Genomic DNA, 22,801 nt, shown 5'->3' with positions numbered 1-22,801 from the left:
CTCCCTCAATTTTTAGAGTTTTTACTTGCCGTTTGTGGCAAATTAGAGATCATGGCGAGATCTTCGATTTGATCGGAGCAAAGGTGGTTTTGGTGCACCCTAAGAATTTCGAATTCTAGGGTTTGGGTTCAGCAAATTGGGAGTTTTTGCAATTCTTGAGATAGGGGTTTCTAATTTACAATTTTCTTTGACTTTTATGAGTTTTCTTATAAAAGTTGTTAAGTTGTTTACTAAATTATGAGTATTGTTTGTGGTTATGGACATTTTATGTATAATGAGCATGACAAGGTGTATATTGTGATGAAAATGATAGAAATTACTTGTATTGGTTATTGATTTTGATTATATGCACTTGAATACTTGAACGTCTAGTACTATGTTGCCAAAATTATTAAATGAGAGTTTCTTAATTTAACTTTCCCAAAAGTATGTAAATGAGATATAGATGAACTGTATGGAATTGTGTAGTAGCATGCTTATGTGAAATGGATTATACTTTGCATGCTTGGTATGCTAAAACAATGTTAAAGGGAAGCATGAATTACCTATTTTAGAGATTTAATTTGTAAAGCATGTGTGAAATTCTATGGTTGAATTCATGATTAGGAGTATGAAGCATTCATGCATCTATTGGGAAAGGAAAAATGGGAAAAATGTTTTGAAAGCAAATATAATGATTTTGGGAAAATGATTTTGAAAAGTTTTGTGAAAACTCGGACGCCTAGGAGGCGCCTAGTGGTCCGTGGTGTTAGTGTGATCTAGAGGGGGTTAGAGAAAGACTCTAGTGTGGTTGAGCTACCCAGACGACACTATGGAGGTGCCATGTGGTCAGGGAAGACTAGCCAACCCCTCCCTCGTGATGCCTTGAAGGTGCCTTGGGTCGGATTACACTAACGGTTTGAAAGTTGAAACGGAAATGTTTTAGAAACGGGGAGCGACATGAGCATGGCATTGCACTTCATTGGCATACATGGTGTGTTTGTGACTTGGTTGACATTTGTGTTTATAATGGATGTTGTAGTTATGGTTTACATTCCCGGTATAGTATGATCCCGTTCTCTTATTTTCTATTCTATACGTGGATTCACGGGGTCATAAGAGGTGTGTCTTAGACACTTTCTACTGAGCTTATGCTCACCCCTTTATTATTAACATTTTTCAGGACACGGAAGGGAAGTAGCGGACGACGCTCCTACACAGGGTTCGATGGGTTAGTAGACCGTTTTTGACATACTTTGTAGCTATGATCTCATTTTATTACTATTATTTATTTATTTATTAATATTTATTATTATTATTATCTTATAAAGTCTGGAATGACACGTATATTATGTATTGACATAGAAAATGACGGTAGTGCCCTTAGTTGACCTCGGGTTCGATTAAGGACTCGGTTAGTAATTCGGACCCTCAAGTTCGGGTCGTTACACTAGTTGCTTTAAAAAATAAAAAAGGAATGCAAGTAAAAGAGGATGACTTAAAACTAGAAGTCTAGTGAACCGTAAAGGGAAGAAACAGAGGAAGGAGGGTAGAAGCGGGATAGCATCGAAATGAAAATCCACATGGATTTATTTATTTATTATTATTGTCTATATATATATATATAAGAAAATGATTCTTGCACCAAATAGTTACAATGAATTGCTAAACCTATTCTTTTAATTGGTCAATTATGCAACAAATAAGGAAGTGAAACTCCTCAATTAGTTGTATTTGATATAAATAGTTAATTAAAAATATAATTATTCGATTAGAAAATTCACTGTAAATGTTGGGTGTGAGTATCACTATTCATTCATATATATATATATATATATATATATATATATATATATATATATATATTGACTGCAGAGATTTTTACTCTCTCTCTCTAGAGATTGTCTATAAGATAGAACTTTAGTTTAAATTATTTTAAAATAACTATATAACTATTTGTCTATAAGATAGAACTTTGGTTTTAATATATGTATGTATAAACAATATCAAACTTTGTAATGTATAGACAAAATTAAATCAAAAAGATATTTGATTAACGCTCCGTTTGTTTGAGCGTCAAATGTTTTTTGAAATATATATATATTTTTTATTATTATTTTTTTTTGTGTTTGATTGTTGCAAAATATTTATGAAAAAAAATATTAAAACTTAATATAAATAATTTATTCATTAATTTTGACAAACTATTTTATATGCTCCACTCGATGGACTTCAACATCAACTTCAACTTTTCAACCTAAATCTTTGTTAAACACTGGAAAGTAAAAATATAAATATTTTACCTATAAAAAAAATATTTTCTAAAAAAAATATTGTACTTCAAAACAAACAAGCCGTGGCCAAATTATGTTCTAAGCAATAATGTAAGGAGAGACCATGGTTTCAATCAAATCTTTTTACTTTTGGAATGTTGCTTGAAATGGCAGGAGGAACAATGTATATCAAGTTAGGACTTTGGAGGTACAACTTTTGTTTATTGATTTTAAGAGCCTGAAATAAAGATTACGAAAAAGGGGGAAAAAAATTATAAGAAAAATCTAGGGTTGTGGAATTGTGATCCATTCAATTGTAATAGTAAAATGTTTTACATCCGTCTTATAATACTTGGGAGTATTAAATTAGGACTTTGAATTTGATTTTAAATTTGAAAAAATAAAGTATTAATTCAGTACTCTCAAATATAAAATAAATTTAATAATGTATGAAAAATATTTTGAAATTAAAAAAATATTTAGTATAAATTTTAAATTAAATCTTTTTCAATTTCAAATGTAAAATACCACTTTAATGCTATCAAACATAATAGAGTATTAATTATATTTGACTTGACTGTTGTGCTGTGTGGTTGGTTGCTGTCAATGGATGGATCCCATTTCAGTTCTTTCCCTTCTCCTTCCTCCAACAAATGCCTTCCACTTTGAGAGGACTTTAAATTACAGCCACTGATGAATTATCTGCCCAATCAATGCTCGGTGACTTTTAGGCCTTCCTCTTTTGCTTGTTCGCATGATTTTGATTTTTCACAAGACTACGAAATGCTCAACTCTCATGTTAAATAAATAAAATTGAATTAAAAAAAAAAATTTGGTAGAGATGAAATCAAAGACCTGAAAAGGACTCTTACTTTTAATTTATCATCTTTTGCTTGACTTTGATTTTTCAAAGGGCTTCCTTCCGTTGAAGTCAGAATATATATATATATATATATGCACAATAATAATAAATAAATAAATCCATGTGAATTTTCATCGCGATGGAACTTGCTATCATGCTTCTACCTTCCTTCCTCTGTTTCTTCCCTTCACCGTCAACCAGACTTTTAGTTTAAATTTTAAAGTCATCCTCTTTTGTTTGCATTTCTTTTTTATTTTTTCAGAAGACTCCTTAGCATATAAAAAAATAATACAGTAATAAATAATAAAAAATTAAAAACACTTGGAAGATCTGTCAGCATGATCGGTGCACATCTTTAATAAATAGGTTTCGTGTTCTCCCAAATTTCATTTCTTACATTCAGCTTTTACATATTAATTCTTCAAGTTGCATCAAGATTCCTACAAAATCAAATATATAAAAAGAAAAGGAGGGAAGAAGAAGACGGGAGACTCTTGCCGTGGACCAAGGATTAATCCTCATGCTTTATTTGGAAACATCCAATCAGTGCTTGGATTTGGGATTAGAGAGTATATAAAATTTAGTACAAAATTTTAATTAAATTTCTTCCGATTCAAATCTAATAGGTTAATTCGGTTCTCCCAAACCTAACATCAAATAAACTTCCATTCTTCATATTACAGGGGAATGTTCCACATGAGTTAAATTATAAGATCACAGTCCTTATTGATGAGTAAATTTAATTGCGTACTTAGCATAAATATTTAGACAATACTGTTGGAAATTTTTATATATAAATAATAAAATTATTTTATAGTCCTATGCATTACGTTTTTTAAAATAGGATTACAATATGATTATTGATACTTGAGGGATTGGGTTGTACTTTTCAATTTGGTAGTCTAATTGTGGGTATGGTTTTACACCGTTGGATTGTGGTTTTCTAACTTATTTGGTGTGATTTAATTATAACTATCTAAGTTTCCATGATAGAAAAGAAGACTTACATATGTTTATTTGTAGAGAGTCTCCCTGTTGTTGTTATATATAAGAGTTTTAAAACTCTTATTCAGACTTATCAAATCGACAACTTTCAGGAAGAGGTAAAACACTTTATTTTTCATATCTCTAAAAGGGCGATAAGGAATTCTCAAAGATATTTAAAGTTTAATTTTCTAATCAGGTATGATATCAAAACCTATCTTTAATTGATGATCAATTTTGATTTCTATTTATTATTGTTATTTAAATTCAACAATTGGTATCAGAGTCAGATCAGGATTTGTAGAAATCAAAATAATAAAAATTAATTTATGATGTAACATACTTAAATCAATGTATTTGAAATCATTAACTTAATTTTGTGAGTGTTTCATCATCTGAAAAATTGTGCGTTTGTACCTGCATATCAATATATAATTGATTCATATAGTCAGTAAGTTCTTTTTTAAATTATATAATATTTAATGCACGCCAAACGAGAGAACTTTTTAATTATTTTAAGCAGCAATAAGTTTTAAGCAATATGTTAATCAAGAATGCAGCAGTACGAATTTTGCATTGTTGTACACGCCGAACGCGAAACAAAATCTGTATCGTTGTCCCATCTGCTCCAAAACAGTGTTCGACATGTCCAGAACATGGGAAAGATTAAATCAGGAGGCTTATTTATATTCCTTTTTTATTTTTTTATTTTGTGTTTATGGATCTGAATACCCTTAACTTTGGTGGCGATTTGTCCGTATCTCTCTTCATTCTGTTGGATCTTGTTTATTGGCTTGATTTAGAAACAGGGTAGTGTGGCCCCATGTGATTGTGCTAACAGCTTTTCTCAAAATCACCTTTTTTTTTTATTTTTTATACAAGCTTTGTTAAATATCATTATCATAGTAGATGCACCATGATGCTTCGCTTCAGTATTGTGCATTTTTTTTATTGTTGTTGATAATTGTGGACAAGTTGGATTATGTAGGTTAGAAGGTTCATCAGTCCAAAGGGTTGTAAAAGAAAAATTTAAGTGTGCAGAAACAGTCTTCTTTTAGCTTTTGGAATTTTAAAGCAAAGTGAAAAAAGTAGATTCTAAATTGATATATATATTTTTTATGTGTATATGAATTAATGTGTTCATGGAAAGATAACTCTCAAATTTTTATCTTTTCTTCAAAACTAATCTAGAAGATTGATTTTGGTTTAAGAACTCAATGTGTGAATTAGTGTGTATTTTTATTTTATTTTTATTGTTGCATATAAAGTTATTTTCAGTGGACATGATTATTAAAGAATGCATAATATTGAGTTTTACTAATTGCTCCTAAAGAATCAAGTTATGAATTATTTATTTCAAGGTTGAAGAATCTATGGGCTTGCATAAGTAAGCAGTATTAACCTAATTGATTTGAGTTGATTTAAAAAATTCAAGTATTTTAAATTATTTATCGGATATATAATATACCTGCATTAAGTTTTTTTATTATTTTCTTTTAATTAAAGTATATAAAGAATTGAGATTTTTTTAAATCTTAATTGATGTGTATGTTATTAATATATTGTTCACTGCAATTTCTTAATATTTATGAGGAGGCTTTATTTTTATTTGTGTTAGAGCCATTTGTGTTACAGTGAAATTAAATGTTCCATAATTTTAGATTTGGCTTATGTACACTAAATAAATATGAACATAAATAAAATGGAACATCTACAGTTTAGGTCTTTCCTTGGAGTTTAGGAAGACCGATAAAGTGATCGTTTCAAAAGTAGTAGCCAAAGTGAGTGATGCCTGCCAAAAGGTGACACGCTCATGAAAGTTATTATTTTTTAAAAAAAAATTTAAAGCATTGGTCGTATTGAGGTCTCACAGTACACTTACCTACATGAGGGCATTTGTTCTGCCAAAAGGTGATCAATGTCTTAGTGTGGGATAAGTGAGTATAATATTTGAGAGTACTTGAATTATAACTAAATAACCCTCTTGCCAAAAGGTAGTCGAAATGTTTAGCAATAATTCAAGTATAATCAAATAGGTCTATGTGCGATTTTATTGTAGGTTTGGGGGTAAAGTAAAATCTAAAATTCTGTCAAAAGGTGATTTTTAGATGGTATTTTATTTGTTCCCGCTGGGTGGATGGTTTTTGCACATAGTAAAACACCCTGAGAAATTCGACTTAAAACCTCAAGTATAAATTAAAGTAATAATCCCTAAAGTTATGACATATTATTTTATATGTTGTTTATGTGGTGTTATTCAATATAATATTTATTCAGGTTACAGACACTTCTGCAATTTAAAGATAGTTCATAGAGATTGAACCATTGAATGGTTAAAATTATATTGCCTATAAGACATGTTTTAATATTATATTTGGTTTCTTAGACTATGAGTCTATGTTTTTTGAGGAAGAAACCCATATGCCCAGTGCGGAGTCTTCTTAGGTAGAAAAATTGTTGCATTTTTAGGTGGACTAAAGGTACTACCATGCCATTAGGTTAATTTATGCTTCTATTGGTGATACTCTTTAGGGTGGTATTATGGTTTTTGATACTGCCAATGAGCTTCTTGATTTTATGAAGAAAGAGTTAATGGGAATTAAGAAGCAACTGCAATACTATTATCTGACATGATTTATGTTAGTCAGATATGATGGCAATGGTTCAGTAAGGGAGTATATCTACAAGATGTGCAAGCTAGTTAATGAACTGAGGTAGTAGGGAATCATATTTGATGATAAGTTATTTGTCCACTTGGTAATCTATTATTTACTTAGGTTTTTTCAGCTTTTTGAGGTGAATTATAATTCATAAGAAGTTAAATGTAGCATTAACCAGCTGTTAGCACTTCGTGCGATTGAAGGGAGTGACTCAAGGGTGTTAAAACTGAGTCAGCTCATCTTGCCGTGACAGCAAGAATCGTTTCAAGAATAAACTAGGCGGCAAAAAAGAATGTAAGGCTAAACAAAATAAAGAAAGACAGAACAATACATGAAAAAACATTGATCATGGAATGATAAATGTTGGTTCTTTAGAAATAAAAGAATATAAAAGAAAAGGCTATTGTGGTGAAAAGAAAAACAAAGCATGAAAGAAAAATTGACATGTTAACATTTGAATCTACCTTGGTAAAAGTATAGGTATAGACATGGTAGATGGATTTGGGTATGATCCTACATGTTTTTTGTTTTTCTATTGACTCGATACCTTCCGAATAAAATCATGTTTTGGTTAGAGAGGATTCGTCTATGTTATACATAGGATATTGGGGAATGTCTCTCAAAGTGTAATACCCCTAATTTTTAAAAGGATATTTCTGGAATTTAATTTATTATTTAGTTGCATTTTTTGTGATTATTTGCTTAAATTGTTTTCTTTAATCATTTGTTAAGTGTTTTATTGTTATTTATTTATTTAATTGGAATTGTTTGTTTAAGTGGTTCATTGTGAGTTTAATGTAGTTAACTATTTAATTGAATTTCGTTAATTATTTAATTGAATGTATTTAATGAAATTTAATTATTTTTTTGTCTTAAACTTAAACGTGATTGTAATTGTTTTACATTAGGTTTAAACTTTATATGGGTAGCCGACGTTGTTTATAACATAGGGTGATTTATGGGCTGAGTTGGGCTCTGTCTCTAATCTTACAAGGATTAGGGTTTTAGGGATTAAAACTTATAAATACACCATGACAATACAGAGAGATACAGAGTGAGGTTTTGAGAGAACAGAGCACATTTGGTGTGGGATTCGACTGAGGTTTCAAGTTCGGACCTAGGAGAAGGGAAGAGCAGAAGTAAGAGAAGGCTAGACAGTAGTTCAGTGTTGCCGGAACAGTGGACACGACGCCGAGATTTCATAACTGAAATCACAGGCAAGTTCTTTTCTTCCTCCTTCCCTCTAGCTTATGTTCTGTGCACCTAGATACCCTCTAGGGTTTAATTAATGAATAACTGAGTTTTACATGTATATTATATGCCAAATTGATGATATATATGTGTTGTAATCTGTTAAATTACAATTCGGGTATGTTTGTTTTCAATGGTATTCTTAAAGCATGCTTAGTCTGTATAATTGGTAGTTTTTTTATTTAATTTCCATTGCTGTAAACAAATCATGGGGATTATACTGGACATAGTTAGAACCCTTAGGAACAGTTTAAAAACCAAATAGACAGGTTGGGAGCGACTGGAGACGAAGCAGAAGGTCGCAGAAGTTGCAGCGGTTGAAGACGGCTCTCAGAGGAGGTGAGCGCCGGCTCCATAGAAGTGGGAGCAGGCTCCCACACATGTAGAGCCAGCTCCAAGGTTAGTGGAGCCGGCTATAGGCTGATTGGAGCCTGCTCCCAAAGTTTTGGAGTAGGCTTTGCCCCAAAATTGCTTCTTGATATTGTTTTTGATGCACTGTTTTGAATTGTGTGAGGGTTGAACTGTTCTGAAAATTTTGGGACTTCACAAAGGAATTAAATGGTTTATTTTGGATGTTATTAAGACCTTAGATTGATCAAAGTTGGCCTCTAAGTCAATGGGACAAGAAGTATTAAATTAGTAAATTTTCTATACTGTTAACGGATGAAAGAAGGATTAATTGTATAACTAAATTTTAGCAATTTAATGGGATTTAGGATGTTTATAAAACTTATTTTTAATACATGATAGGGTCATCTATGTATTTGTTTCGATCTATACATGCTTTGGAATGCTAATTGCCGAAATATCAAACATTTTCTGCAATTACTTAGATTACTGTTGGATTGCAATTACTAAAATAATGAAACGTTTTCTGCAACTACTTAGATAATGGTTTGGACTGTAAATTACTAAATTATGAATTATATATTGTAATTTACATGGATATGGAGGATTGTATGCACCGGTATGGGATGGTGGCATACTAGGGACGGTTTAGTTTTAAAATGCTAAGACCTAATCTATCGGATTTAAGGAATGGATTGTAAAATATTGAATCCTATTTGTGTTTGAGTCAGATCAACTGACTAAGTTGAGGGACTTCTTGGATTAGTTGGTTGTAGTCAAGTCATATCAGCTGAATAAGTTGAATGACTAACTGGGCTGCGTTTTGTATGTCACCTCAATGAATAATTAAATGACATACTCTGGATTTGGACGGACTTTAGATATTTGGTTATGGTACCATAAGATGAGCTTGAGTCTCAGGCTCATTGGTTAGGGTGCGTATATGCAGTGGATGCGTAGTTGGATATAATAGGTTGAGGTGTACCCTGGTATGTCTAGTTACTCATGCCCACCTTTGGGTGCGTTTTCGTATGTTGCCTTCTATTCAGGTTGAGACCCCTATTATAGTCCAGTGAATGTCCCTTAGTGTGGATATATATATATATATATATATATATATATATATATATATATATATGTATGGACTACATAGATATTGTGAGGTATCTAGGGTGTATCTACGTATCGGGTCATTGTATGGGTTGTAGTTAGATTAGAACTTGCTCGTGGGCCTGACCCACTCTTTTATTCTTTTCAGGTACAAGACAGTTCCAGCCTTAGAGCTTGATCGTGCTGTTCGAGTACAGTTTTCCATTTGTTAGATTACGTATTTATTTTCAGTTATTTCAATTCAGTTGGGATTTTGTTTAGGGGTTCACTAGATGGATTCCCGAGTTGTAATCATGGAGGTTTTGGAAATTGGATTTTATATTAGTATTCTTTTCAGCTTTTAATATATATTCTTATTTCATTTTGTCATCTGTGTTCGTTTTAAAATACTTAATTGTCTGATATTTCCCTCGGGTTTGGGCCTAGGCCTGATCAACCCATGTCTCGGATCTGAGGGTTATCACACAAAAGGACTTGAACACTTGGTCAAGGATGAGATTATTGGGCCACAAATTTTATGCTTTGGTTGTATTAAAAGACAGATGTAAAGAAACGCAATTTTGAGGCTAGTCGGTCATTTGGTTTTTTGGACTATATTTATACCAAAATTTGTGGTTTTTTCTATTGTAACTTGAGTGCGGTATAGGTATTTCATTGTCTTCATTGATGGGTTCTCAAAGTATGATTGTGCACTTAATCCACCAGAAGTCCGAAGCACTTGATGTGTGTAAAATATACCAGACTAAAGTTGAAAGTAATTGGGTATAGTGATTATGATTTTAAGATCGGACTAAGGTGGTGAGTTTTAATGAGAGAATGGTAAGGAGGGTGTAAATCATAGTATTTTCAGTACATACTTAAAGGCAGTGCATTGTGCTATAGTATACCACTCCTAGTTTTCCTGAACAAAATAAAGTTGCAGAAAAAAGAAAGTGTGGGGATGTCTTATAGAGATAGAGTTATATAATGCAAATATCAAGGAGCTTGATACTCACACTATTAATGATTATTTTATTGGGCATCTTGAAAGATTAAAGGATTCGAGATTTTACTGTCATGTACACCTATGGAGATTATTGATATATATCATACAAATTTGATGAGAGTGGCGAATCCAGTGAGAGTTTAGAATACTATAGTTTCTTTTTACAGAGGAGCAACTTTCAGTATCTATTCTATTTATTCCAAGCTTCATTCCACTTTCTTTAGTGGTTTCAGTTAAAGCTCATATACCACTCTTTCAGTTATTTATCCTTTGTAGACATTTCTTTCAATTTCCAATCTAGTTCTTAAGCCAGTTTAGCTTAAGAGATCTTCTAGAGCTTGGTAATATGCTGTAGTTGGTGATTTTGAGGTGTCTAGTGAAAAAAAGAAAAAAAAAAAAAAAGAAAAAAAGAAAAAAATTAATGATCAAGTGCTTAAGCAAAAGTTTAGTGTTGATTTCTTTGAGATTTTCTCCAACTTCATTAAAGGACTATTTAAGAGTCATTCTTTCATTATCACTCATTTATGGCTTAAGCAAGTTTTACAGCAATAGTATCCAAAATTTTGATACAGTGGTTACTAATTGTAAGTTCAAAGAGAATGTTATAGATAAATGCATATACCTCAAGTTCAGTGGGAGTCATTTTTTGTTTTCCTTGTCCTATATGTTGATGATATTTTGTAAGGTAGCAATGACATTTATGTGATACATGATATTAAGAATTTTATGTAAAGTTTTTGACATAAAGGACATGAGTATGCAAAATATGTCCTTGGCATTAGGATCCATAGAGATTACGCTACTGGAATACTTGGACTTTCTCTAAAAACTTATATTAATTAAGTATATGAAAACAATTTAAGGGTGACCAAGCGTAGTAAGCCCATTGATATAAAGTACATTTTTAAGCATCAGAAGGTTAAGGTTTAAGTGCTATTAAGATTTCCCCATATGGTTACAGGAAGATTATTGCAAGTCCTCTTACTAAAGTCTTCAGCTGAAGATAATAAAGTATTTAAAAACACGTGATTCAGATAGGTTTCGAGAGTCATTATGTTATGATGTTTGGTATTTCTTTTGTATATGCTACATTGCAGTTAGTTTCTTTACGCATTGTGGTAACAGTTATTTTTTCCTCTAGTTTACACCTTATGATGACAGTTATTTGCATCCAAAATAAAGTTATGATGCATTATTATTATTATTATCTTGATATATATGGTTTATACACGTGCCATTATGTTTGCCTAAGAGTTGTATTTCACTCATGAGGATGTTTGGGCTAGATGTGATATTGGCACCACATCGGTAAATCCAAAATAATTATTAAAAGTTGTCTAGGAGTGATATTTCACTCATGCGATTGTTTGGGCTAGATATGAGATTGACACCATATCGGTAAATCTAAACATAAGATTTGTTTGAGAGTGGTATTTCACTCATGAGGTTGTTTGGATTAAATATGAGATTGACACCATATTGGTAAATCCAAACATAACTATTAAAGTTTGCCTGTGGGAGTATTTCACACTCTATGAGGATAGCTTGGGCTAGATATGGGATTGGCTCCATATCGGTAAACCCTCACACTGAACAGAAGGTTGACGGTTTGTAGTAATATGTTTAGGTGACATACCGCGATGGTATGAAGCAGGACAGATAGTGCGGTGTGAGTTTAGACCACATGCAGTTTGCACATATCATGAAATACAGTAAAAACCACTATATTTGCTTGAATCTTAGATGGAATCGGTTTTGAAATCATAGAACTGTTTAGACTAATATATTACTTGTCTATGCATTCATGATCCACTATTGAGGAAGTCTATGGAGGAGAGTGTTCTAAAGTATCAATTCATCTATTTTGATAATTATATTTTATAAAACAAAAATGAGTGCCTACTCGATTTTTCCTAAAGTGTGTTGCAATCCATAGTGTCAATTTTATAAAACTTAGAGTGTATGGATTAATTAGGAAATTATTAGAAATTTTTATATATAAATAATGAAAATTATTTTATGGTCCTATGCACTACGTTTCCTAAAATAGGATTGTAATGTGATTATTGATACTTGATGGATTGGGTTGTACTTTCTAATTTGGTGGTCTAATTGGGAGTATGGTTTTATACCATTGGATTGTGGTTTTCCAACTTATTTGGTGTGATTTAATTCTAACCATTGATATCTAAGTTTCCATGATAGGAAGGGAGACTTAGATATGCTTGTTTGTAGAGAAATCGTCCCCCCCTGTTGTTGTTATATATAAGGGTTTTAAAACCCTTATTCAAGCCTATCGTATCAACAACTTTTAGAATGGGGTAAAACGCTCTTATTTTCATATCCATAAAAGGGTAATAAAGAATTCTCAAAGGTATTTAAAGTTTAATTTTCTAATTAGGTATGATATCAAAACCTCTCTTTAATTGATGATCAATTTTGATTTCTACTTGTTATTGTTATTTAAACCCAACAATTAGTAAGAAACATCAATAATTGTGCTCTTAATTTCATTATAAAATTACTGCTAACTCCCTATCGAAAGTTGTTGCAGGCTTGATTGAACTTGCATTCATTTCAGTTGCAGAAGCAAAAGGATTTGGTGCCATGGTGAGGTTGTTTCCTTCTTTTTCCAGCATTTGAACCACAACTTTCATAGAAGGCCGGTCCACAGGGTACCACTGAATGCATCAGAGCCTAACAATAGCTAGTTTCTTTACTATTTTTGCATATTCCTCAATCTCAATGCTGATCATACCGAGCTCTTCTCCTTAATGTAAACGATTATAAATCCATTTTGGGAAGTACGTTTGACTAGTGTTCTTTACTTTAACATCAATACTTTTCCTCCCACCAACCATTTCAAGCAACAACATTCCAAAGCTATATACATCTGATTTATACGACACATTCCCGAAATTCCTATAAAAGACTTATGGGGCAATGTATCCCATGGTACCTCTTGCAGCAGTCATAGAGACAGCACTTTGTTCCTTGGAACACAACTTTGCTAGGCCAAAATCACAAACCTTTGGATTGAAATTGTGGTCCAACAATATATTATGCGGTTTAATATCAAAATGAAGGATTCTTTGATCACACCCTTGATGAAGATATTCAATTCCTTTGGCTATGCCCAGAGCGATATCTTGGAGCTTCTCCCAACCGAGGAAATGGTTGTTGTGATCTTTTGAAAAGATGAACTTTTCTAAAGAATCATTTGGGCAAAACTCGTAAACAAGAGCTCGTCTAGATCCATTAGCACAGAATCCGACCAAACAAACCACATTCACATGGTGGATCCTACCCATTGTTCCACTTCATTGATGAATTCATCCCCATTTCCTTTTGAATTGTTGAGGACCTTAACGGCTACAAAATTTCACTTGAAAGTTGTCCTTTGAAAACTGTCCCATAAGCCCTTTGCCCCAGTTTTTCCTTGAATTGGTTTGTGATCTTTTTAATATCAGTATAAGAGTATCTTGAGGGCTGGAGTGCTCTATAGTCCTCCAAATTTTTTTCAATCTTTACATCTTCTTCTTTCAACATTTTGTTTGAGCTATAGACACGATAGAGCGCAATGACTAACAGAGTAAGAATTAAGACAACTAAGATGACGATAGCTGCATTAAAACAAACCAATCAACCGAGGTAGATTAATAAATAATAGAAAACAGTACAAAACCTTTTCTAGTCACTAATAGCAACCGGAAGGTGATCAATATATAGACAACTTTACTTGTCATAACTAGTTTTATTGTTGAACCTGTAAAATCGAATCAAAGTGTTAGTTTGCCAGGCTTATAATATAAGAAAATTTGACTTGTATATATTTTGTTTTAGCTAATTATTTCTTTTGTTCTTCCTTATTTTTAACAGATATTCAGCTTTTACTATTTGTAGCCTTTTCCTGATTATCTATATATAGGTCATCTTTAAAGATACGGAACAAAAACAAATACCACATATGTTATAAGGATATCACAAGATTTAGTACCTTTTGTTGTTTTAGGCATGTGGACGAAACATTCAATATCATGATGTCTGCTGGAATGATTCTTTAAACCACATATCTGGCTCTGTGATTCGCATTTCCAGCAATTTGGTTCCGACCAATATAATATAAGATTATCACTGAAATGGTGAAATATATTAGGAGGAAGTGATGTGGTGATGTTATCAATATTTGTGCAGGAAGTAAGGGAATAGGCCTCCCCATCGACGGCATAAATTTTATATCTAGGAACTGTATTAGGGCAAGGGATGCGAGTTTGTAAATGTGTATCTGGTGCAGAACAATTGTACAAAGCGTAGTCATAGTAACTCCTAAAATCTAGATCATGAAACTGAAAAGTAGAGGCAGATATATTGAGGTTCATTAGCTGACTTGGAAGGCAGCCTTCCCCGTCATACTGGTAACTGGATTGAGACTTGTAATCAATCTTCTTGACTAACAGATTTGCTGAATTTGGAAGCTCCAGCATGGTTTGATTTCTCTGATTGCACTTTAGCTTAAACCCGGGATAGCCACAGTAGCCGGGCTGGCTGTGGTCTCACTACAACAAATTTAGGCTCTTGCCATGAAATTTTTTGCCACACGTAAAATTTCATGGCAAAAAGTAGTGTTTTTGCCATAAAATTAAATTCTTGTGGCTAAATATTGGTATTTGCCACGGAACAAACTTTTCGTGGCAAATATTAGGCTTTTGCGACGAATTTTACGAACGACCTAAAAATTTGTGGCTAAATATCAATTTTGCCACAACAAATTAGGGACGACATACAAAGTCATGGCAAAATGTTGTTTTTGCCACGAATTTTCAGTCGTGGCTATTGTATGCTCTTTTGCCACGCAACTATTTTCGTAGAAAATCTATTAGTAATTCGCAACGATGTTACTCTTGTGGCGAAAAATGTTATTTTGCTACGAATTTTTGGTCTCGTGGCTAAATGATTTATTCTGCCACGAATTTTCAATTGTGGCTATTGTATGTTATTTTGCCACACAACTATTTTCGTGGCAAATTTATTTGTAATTCGCAACAATGTTATTTTTGTGGCGAAAAATGTTATTTTGTCACGAATATTCTATCTTGTGGCTAAAAGACATATTTTGCCACGAATTTTTAGTTGTGGTTGTTGTGTGATCTTTTGCCACGTAACAATTTTCGTAGCAACGATGTTATTCGTTTGGCAAAAATGTCATTGTTTGTAGTTATAATTTTCTTGCGTTGTGAAATTTTAATATAAAATAATTATGTTTATTTTTAATTGTTATATGAGAAAACTGTAAAGAAATTTATTTGTTATAAATGGTTTGATGTATATAAAATATTATAGCTTATACTGAACGATAAACTTATTCATAGTCAATTGCTTTATTATATATATATTTTATATATATATATATATAAAATCTAATTAGAAGTGAAAATTGATAGAAGTTAAAATATATTTTCAATGGCCAATCTTAGATAATTTTTCCCACGTTTCTTTATTAGTTTACCTAGCAATTGTTTTAATATAATATAAAAATATTATATCTTATAGTGAAAGATAAACTTATTTAGAGGTAATTAATTTAATATAATTTTTTCTTTATAAGAAAAATTCATATTGTCCAGTTTACTCAATCATTCCAATTAAATGATTTGCCAATACGTTTCAAGGAAACAAATAATTATTGTTCTAAGGTATACCTAGGGGTGTTCAAATAATCCGTCAATCCGGTCTGAACTAATCCAATCCGTGTGGTTTGGTTCGGTTCGGTTCGGTTCGGTTCGATTTTCATATCTCATGGTTCGGTGATGATTTAGAAAAATAGCAATCTGCTATTCGCGGTTTGGTTAACGGATTGGGCCCTGAAAAAACCGATTCGATTCGTTAACCGAACCGATCTGCTGCCTTAATTATATATTAATATATTATATATATACTTACTGTCACTCTTTGCCTTCCATATTGTCCAGTTTACTCAATCATTCTAATTAAATGATTTGCCAATACGTTTCAAGGAAACAAATAATTATTGTTCTAAGGTATACCTAGGGGTGTTCAAATAATCCGTCAATCCGGTCTGAACTAATCCGATCCATGTGGTTCGATTCGGTTCGATTTTCATATCTCATGATTCGGTGATGGTTTAGAAAAATAGCAATCTGCTATTCGCGGTTCGGTTAACGGATTGGGCCCTAAAAAAACTGATTTGATCCGTTAACCGAACCGAACCGATCTGCTACCTTAATTATATATTAATATATTACATATATACTTACTGTCACTCTTCGCCTTTCTTTTCCTCCTCTTGCCTCCCAATCTCTCGCCTCTCAATCTAGCACCTTTCAATTTATCGTTCACCCTACAATACATCAAAACAACGGCGACCTCTACATATTGAAGCAACAGCGACCCCTTCGGCTGGATCGGCCTCTTTTTCGTTGAGTTCACAAGATTTTTTCGTGGATTTTCTTATTCTTCTCTTCTCTGAACAAATCATATTGTTTTTTGTAATGTCCTTCCTAATTTCTTCTGTTTCTCTTATTTTTCTCATATTTTTTGAAAATATTTTATTCTGATTTATTATTTATTTGTATAAAGATGTAATTATGATAATCTTAGTTCCACAAGTTTGATTTTAAATTTTTTTATTCTCTTAAAAATATAGTTTGATTTTAATTTGTGATTTTTTTTTTTTAAAGTTATATAATTGGTTTAGATGAGGAGTATTGGAATAGGTATTAGTAGCTGAATTTGATGTAACAATTTCTGTTATTGGCAAATGACAACTGCAGACGATACTAATGTTCCAAGGTTTGAAAAGCCCAATTCATGGGACCAAACCGATTCGATCCGTTATTTCACGGATTGGCTTGGTTCGGATTGAAATTCCCCACTGATCGGTTCGGTTTCAAATTTAACCAATCTGTAGGAATCGGATTGGATTGAACTTTATCCCCAAATTGAACCGAATCGATCCGTGAGCTTATTCTCTTCTCTTACATCCGATCAAACAAAAAGAGAAAATCACACAATATCCACTCTATGAATATTGTAAAAGATAAAATTTAACGATATATATATATAGTTGTAATAAGTTCTCCTCTAAGGTCCCGAAACATTCTTTAATCCAAGTTATTTTTACTAATAATTCTCCCTCAAATGCTATATTAATCACACATAAAATTACCAACATGCCTATGCACATATATATAAATCATGAAAATATTTTTTGAACTATTAGATTATGTTGAAAATTATATGCTTCAAATTACATTTAAGATATAACTAACCTTATACTAATATGTCATGAGATAATTAATAATATGCTAAAAAATAATTAATTAATTAAATATTCAACTTCTTATTTAATTAAACATGTAAATTAAAGTAATAAAATAATAATAATAATAAATAAAGAACTTGGACCGAGGCTAGTATTGGAAACTATGTCTTTAGAACAATTTACACCCCGTATGGTGCTGACGAACTCTGTGGTGCTTGTCTCCTAGGATACAACGATTTACATCTACCAGTAACAGCACTACAAACTCATGAATACGACGAACCTCCTCTGTGTAATAATCTCTTTGACTCAAAAATATATCTCTCCTACATAAAGAATGAATTGGGTTCGATTTGAACCATTTGACTCGGTCCAATTGCAATATGACTCATTACTATAGATGTTTGGTCTAATTATTCGAACATGTTGAGAGAAAGAGGGAATGGAAAAATGAACGATTGAATTACGACAGACCAAAGGTATTTATAGACTTAGAAATGTCTCTTGGTGCATGGGTGTGTCTGTTTGGGATGTCTCTTATTGTTTGGATGTGTCTGTTGGAAACAATGCAATTTTTGGTTTGAATAAACATGATTCATAAACAAATCCTTTCATTGTTTATTCACCTACATTTCAATTGATTGTCAACCGTCACATCAACGTTTATAACCCAAACTCACAAAGACGTCATTTCTTTTGGTAATTGGTATTTCTGCCCCTTTTCTCTATCTTGGCCGCCAGAACCCAGCGTTCTTCTTCTCTCTCTATCTCTTCATCTTGAGGTGAAAAAAAAAATCCCTAGTTTCCTCTCAATGACTGCTTCGACGAACGAATCGACGCTTCTCAATATGTCTTGCCTCTCCACATATCAATCTCCAAAATCATAGACTGTCGACCGAAGAGAATTCAATATCGAATCTTTCACTCAACCTAGCTAGCTTCACTCACCATTTTTTCAACAGCCAGAGCTGGTATGTCCAGATCTGATCTTTGATTGTCCAGTACTCTGCTTTTGTTTACAATTGTTATCTCTTTTAATTTTCGTAACTCTGATTTCTAATGTTAACTGCCGATTTTTCATTATTTTGTTCTCTTAGATGACAATGTTTAAATTGTTTAAAATTTGTTGAATATTTTAGATATCTTACTTGGTTTACTAAGTAGCTTTTCTACTTATGATTTTGCTTATTTACAAAATTTATTGAATTTGAACCCATGCAAGATCTATATTTTCAGTATTTAACATTGGTTAAAATAAGGGAAATTGTTGGAATGTAATACTGATGAATTGCAAGAGGTATATCTGAAACACCAACAATTGGATGGGTTGTTTCAATATCTATGCGTAAGTTCTTAATCTGATTGGGTAATTTAGAAGAAATTCAGAATTGTGAGTTTTTTTCATTTAAGCTTGTTTGTTGCCTCTTGAGCTGCACATACTTAATTCTTCTATTCATAGCATGTACTCGTTTCCAAGTTTCTGGTCTTTAAAAGTTGGCACTGAATTAATTTTCTCAAGAAAACAAAAATCATAGAATTAGAAGTCTCTGTCTTTGGATGGTCTTTCAAGTTCCCCTCATCTTCCTCCCTTCTAATAAGAATATTGCTGGCTGAAATTAAAATAATTATGTATGGATTCGTGAGGCACCAGCAATATCTTATAGGCTCGGCATTTCATTGGTGGGTTGGTTCGACTTTCTTGTTTGTCAACGCCGTGTTGGGGTATTTAGATGAATGCTATTAGCATGTCTCCTTAATAATAGACATTGTTCAGATACATGGGAGGATCAATTTATGATACTTTATACCCCCACCAGTACTGTTTTAATTATTGGGAACTAAATAACCTGCAAATCATGAGAACCAAATATTTAACAATGTCTTTTCTTCCAAAAACATATATATAATTGATGTGATAAAAGTCAAAGAACGTTCTAAGTCAGCTAAGAAATTAAGTATATCCAAAATATGAATATAAACGTGGACAGCGAGACTTGAACTCAAATAACTTTCAAATCAAAGTATTACTTCAGTTGTTCCAAAAACTTAGTTTTAGAATTATTGTTAACATAATGATGTTTGTGTTCACCCACTCGTAACGAAAGTTTTCCCCATACATTAAAAGAGGCTCCTAGAAAGAAATTTTTTATGTACAACATACCTACCCCAAATAAAAATATGTACACATACAACAGTTTGGCCAGTATCCAAACCTTTGAAACTTAAATTTAATTTATTGGTACAGCAAGCCTTGGGAGGCTCATTGTCCGGGGAGGCTCATCGTCCTTCTTGGTTAATGTTATATTTTGAGGGTTTTGTGTATTTTCACAAACAAGTGGTGGTGATATCGCATTATTTTGATGGAACTACTCGAATAACATTCTTATTGCGTGGAAAGGCAGCCCATCATTCTAAGCAAGTGCTTTAAAAATGTAGATGATCCCAAAATTTGGAGATTAGTTACTTGCTGATACATTTATGATCCTTGTTAACCCTTTATATATTCCATTGCTGCTTTCTCTTGATGATGGAGATCTAGTAGTAAATATTGTTACCCAAAACTGAACAGAGATCTTACCAAGTTCTGGTGTAAATTTGTTGTTAGTCAATATTTTGTACCTCATGTGCGTGGTGGTAACTACACCCCTGCTACACCAAAAAAAAAAAAACACAACTGTTTGTACAAGATTAAAAGAGTGGAATATTTGAGATTGTTAAATGGGAAACCTTTAAATTTCTGATTCCAAATATTTGCAAAACTTTATTGTGAAACTAAATGCATCCACTTATCTAATTTTCAAATTATCTAACCATTGTTCTTTTATGCTGTTTCCTTGAATGATGGAGAAATCCATGTGATCCTTTTACTCTTTGCTCACTTTATGAAATCTTTGTCATGTTACCTTCACAACTATTATATGCAATACTTCTAATGTGCAGGTGGGCTGAATGGAACTGGAAGTGCCGTGATGACAATTTTTTTTTAAAGCTAGGTAATATTTAATGGGAGAAGCTTTTCAAGTTGTTAGGATCTGTTAGAAGTATTCACATCTAGAATGTAGATGCCAAAAATATTTACAGAAGATTATTGCATATGAAATTAATTAATTGCATATAATTATATAAGGAGTCATATTATCACTTCGTAAATTTGTTGTAAACAAGTTATTAAGCTTGACATGGTATAGATATTTGGATTTCAAGTCCCCTTATTTTTTCAAGCTGCCAACCACATCTTTCTCCTTGAAGTTTGTAAATTATGTTTATTGTCCTTATCATACTAATCAATTAGTGTTTGTAAAAGAAATATCCCATTCCATGGAAATTTGATTTCTTAAGATAAGATTAATTGTTTTGTTCTTTACTAGGTATCTCAATTGTTTGGACTGAAGATTGGTTTGGGTTTGTGCTTAGCAGGATTCATAAAACACCTTGTTCTTTTTAACAATCATTCTTTTTAAGACTACATTAGATATACTCATACATTGAAATGCATTCTAATGGTTATTTGAGATGTTGAGAGTCAAAGTTTACATTATTTACTAAGTACTATGTAAGTTTAATCTAAATCTTTGAGTGTCTAACTGAAGTTTTTATATTTCTAGCATGTGCAGTCCTGTGTAGCCAAATTTGTCACTAGGATTGGCCAAACATGTGCATTTGTTGATATAATATTAGTTTTGAATTTGACTAATTATTCTATATCCCATAAATGTAGAAACTCTTTCTAAATACAGGAGAAACTGCTGATGCCAATATTAAAGCTCTATGTTCATGACAAATGAAAAAAGTTTCATTTAGCGTTAATGATATCCCACGTAAAGTTTTTTGAAAGCCTTTTTTATCCATCACATAGTCATGCAACATTTTCATTTATGTGTTTCTTCATCGTTGCATTAAAAAATAAATAAATAGAGGAAAAAAGAAAGTTTCAAAAATTGTGTACTTGTTTAACCAATGGTCTCAATTGTCAAGTTCTACTTAGCTTTTTCTAGGTCCATGGCTTAATTTTATTTGTGTTTCTCTGTTTTCGTACTGATCATGCTTAATCCACAAGGTAGTCCATGGCAATGCATTCTATGCTTAAAAAGTTGAATATTTTTTTCCCTTGCAAATTGTGTGTTGTGCCAACCCTATGAACTTGTGTGTCTGGCTGGTTGTAGTGCAATGCATTCACAAATTGTATCCTATTACTTGGATTTTCTTTCTTCTATTTTCTCTGTTTTTGTTTCCTCTTTGTCTCTTGTGGTTTGATTGTTGTTGCAGGTAGAGGAAAGATCATCATTGTTTGTTTTGCAGATTTTTGGATGGGGTCATGCAACAAGACTTCAAGCTCTTTTTGTTTAAGATGGTTTAAGTAGTGTATGTCTAGGTCTTTGAACCCTTTGTTGAATCTATAGCTCATTTTTGTCTAAGATCTTGAAACATTTTATTTAAAATACTAGCTTGTTTTGGTCCAAATTATTGGAGTTGAAATTGTTTTAGATGCTAAGACTCATTTTTTTACGCGATGGGCTTTATTATGTATGTTGTAAACAATATATTTTTTGGTTGGTATAACTTATGCAATATTAAGTATTTATTTGTTTGCATAATCGTGTTGATGTGATATATATATATATATATATTTTGATATTTTTTCTTTTGTTTATAGTGTTAATAATTTACAAGGTTTGCCACAAATTCTTATCGTGCCACGATAAAAATGTGGCCTATTTTTGGTATTTGCCACAATATATATTTTTGGCTATTAAATTAAAATTTATTTTATTAATAATAGAATAGCAACGGATAAATTTTGTGGCTGATTTTGGATAGTTGCCAAGACATATATTTGTGAGCAATTAAAATTATAGCCACCAATAAATTATGTGGCCTATTTTGGGTATTTGCCACGACATATATTTGTGAGTAATTAAATTTATAGTCACGAATAAATTCCGTGGGAAAAGTCCTATTCTACCAAGATAAATATTTTGGTTGCAAAATGATTGAATTAGCCACGATTAATTCCCAAATCGGGATTATTACTTGCCACGAAAGTATTGTTATTTAGCGACGAAATAG

The 22,801-nt window shown here is 32.1% G+C and overlaps 1 long non-coding RNA gene and 1 pseudogene across 1 annotated transcript; one reads left to right on the top strand and one right to left on the bottom strand.

Annotated features, from left to right (window-relative positions):
* Positions 1–13,142: 13,142 nt before the first annotated feature.
* LOC132270193 (rust resistance kinase Lr10-like) lies at positions 13,143–14,936 on the bottom strand (annotated as a pseudogene).
* Positions 14,937–18,263: 3,327 nt separating this feature from the next.
* LOC132271633 (uncharacterized) lies at positions 18,264–22,240 on the top strand. The gene is made up of 2 exons (XR_009469749.1): positions 18,264–18,705; positions 20,675–22,240. It is a non-coding gene; the product is annotated as an uncharacterized LOC132271633 (long non-coding RNA).
* The last annotated feature ends 561 nt before the right edge of the window (positions 22,241–22,801 follow it).

Source organism: Cornus florida, unplaced genomic scaffold (assembly GCF_030987335.1).
Source record: "Cornus florida cultivar Cherokee Brave unplaced genomic scaffold, ASM3098733v1 CherokeeBrave_3.0.0_Hap2_Chr08, whole genome shotgun sequence".
NCBI lineage: Eukaryota > Viridiplantae > Streptophyta > Magnoliopsida > Cornales > Cornaceae > Cornus > Cornus florida.
Note: the sequence above shows the minus strand (reverse complement) of the source record. Positions and strands in the feature narration are given on the sequence as shown.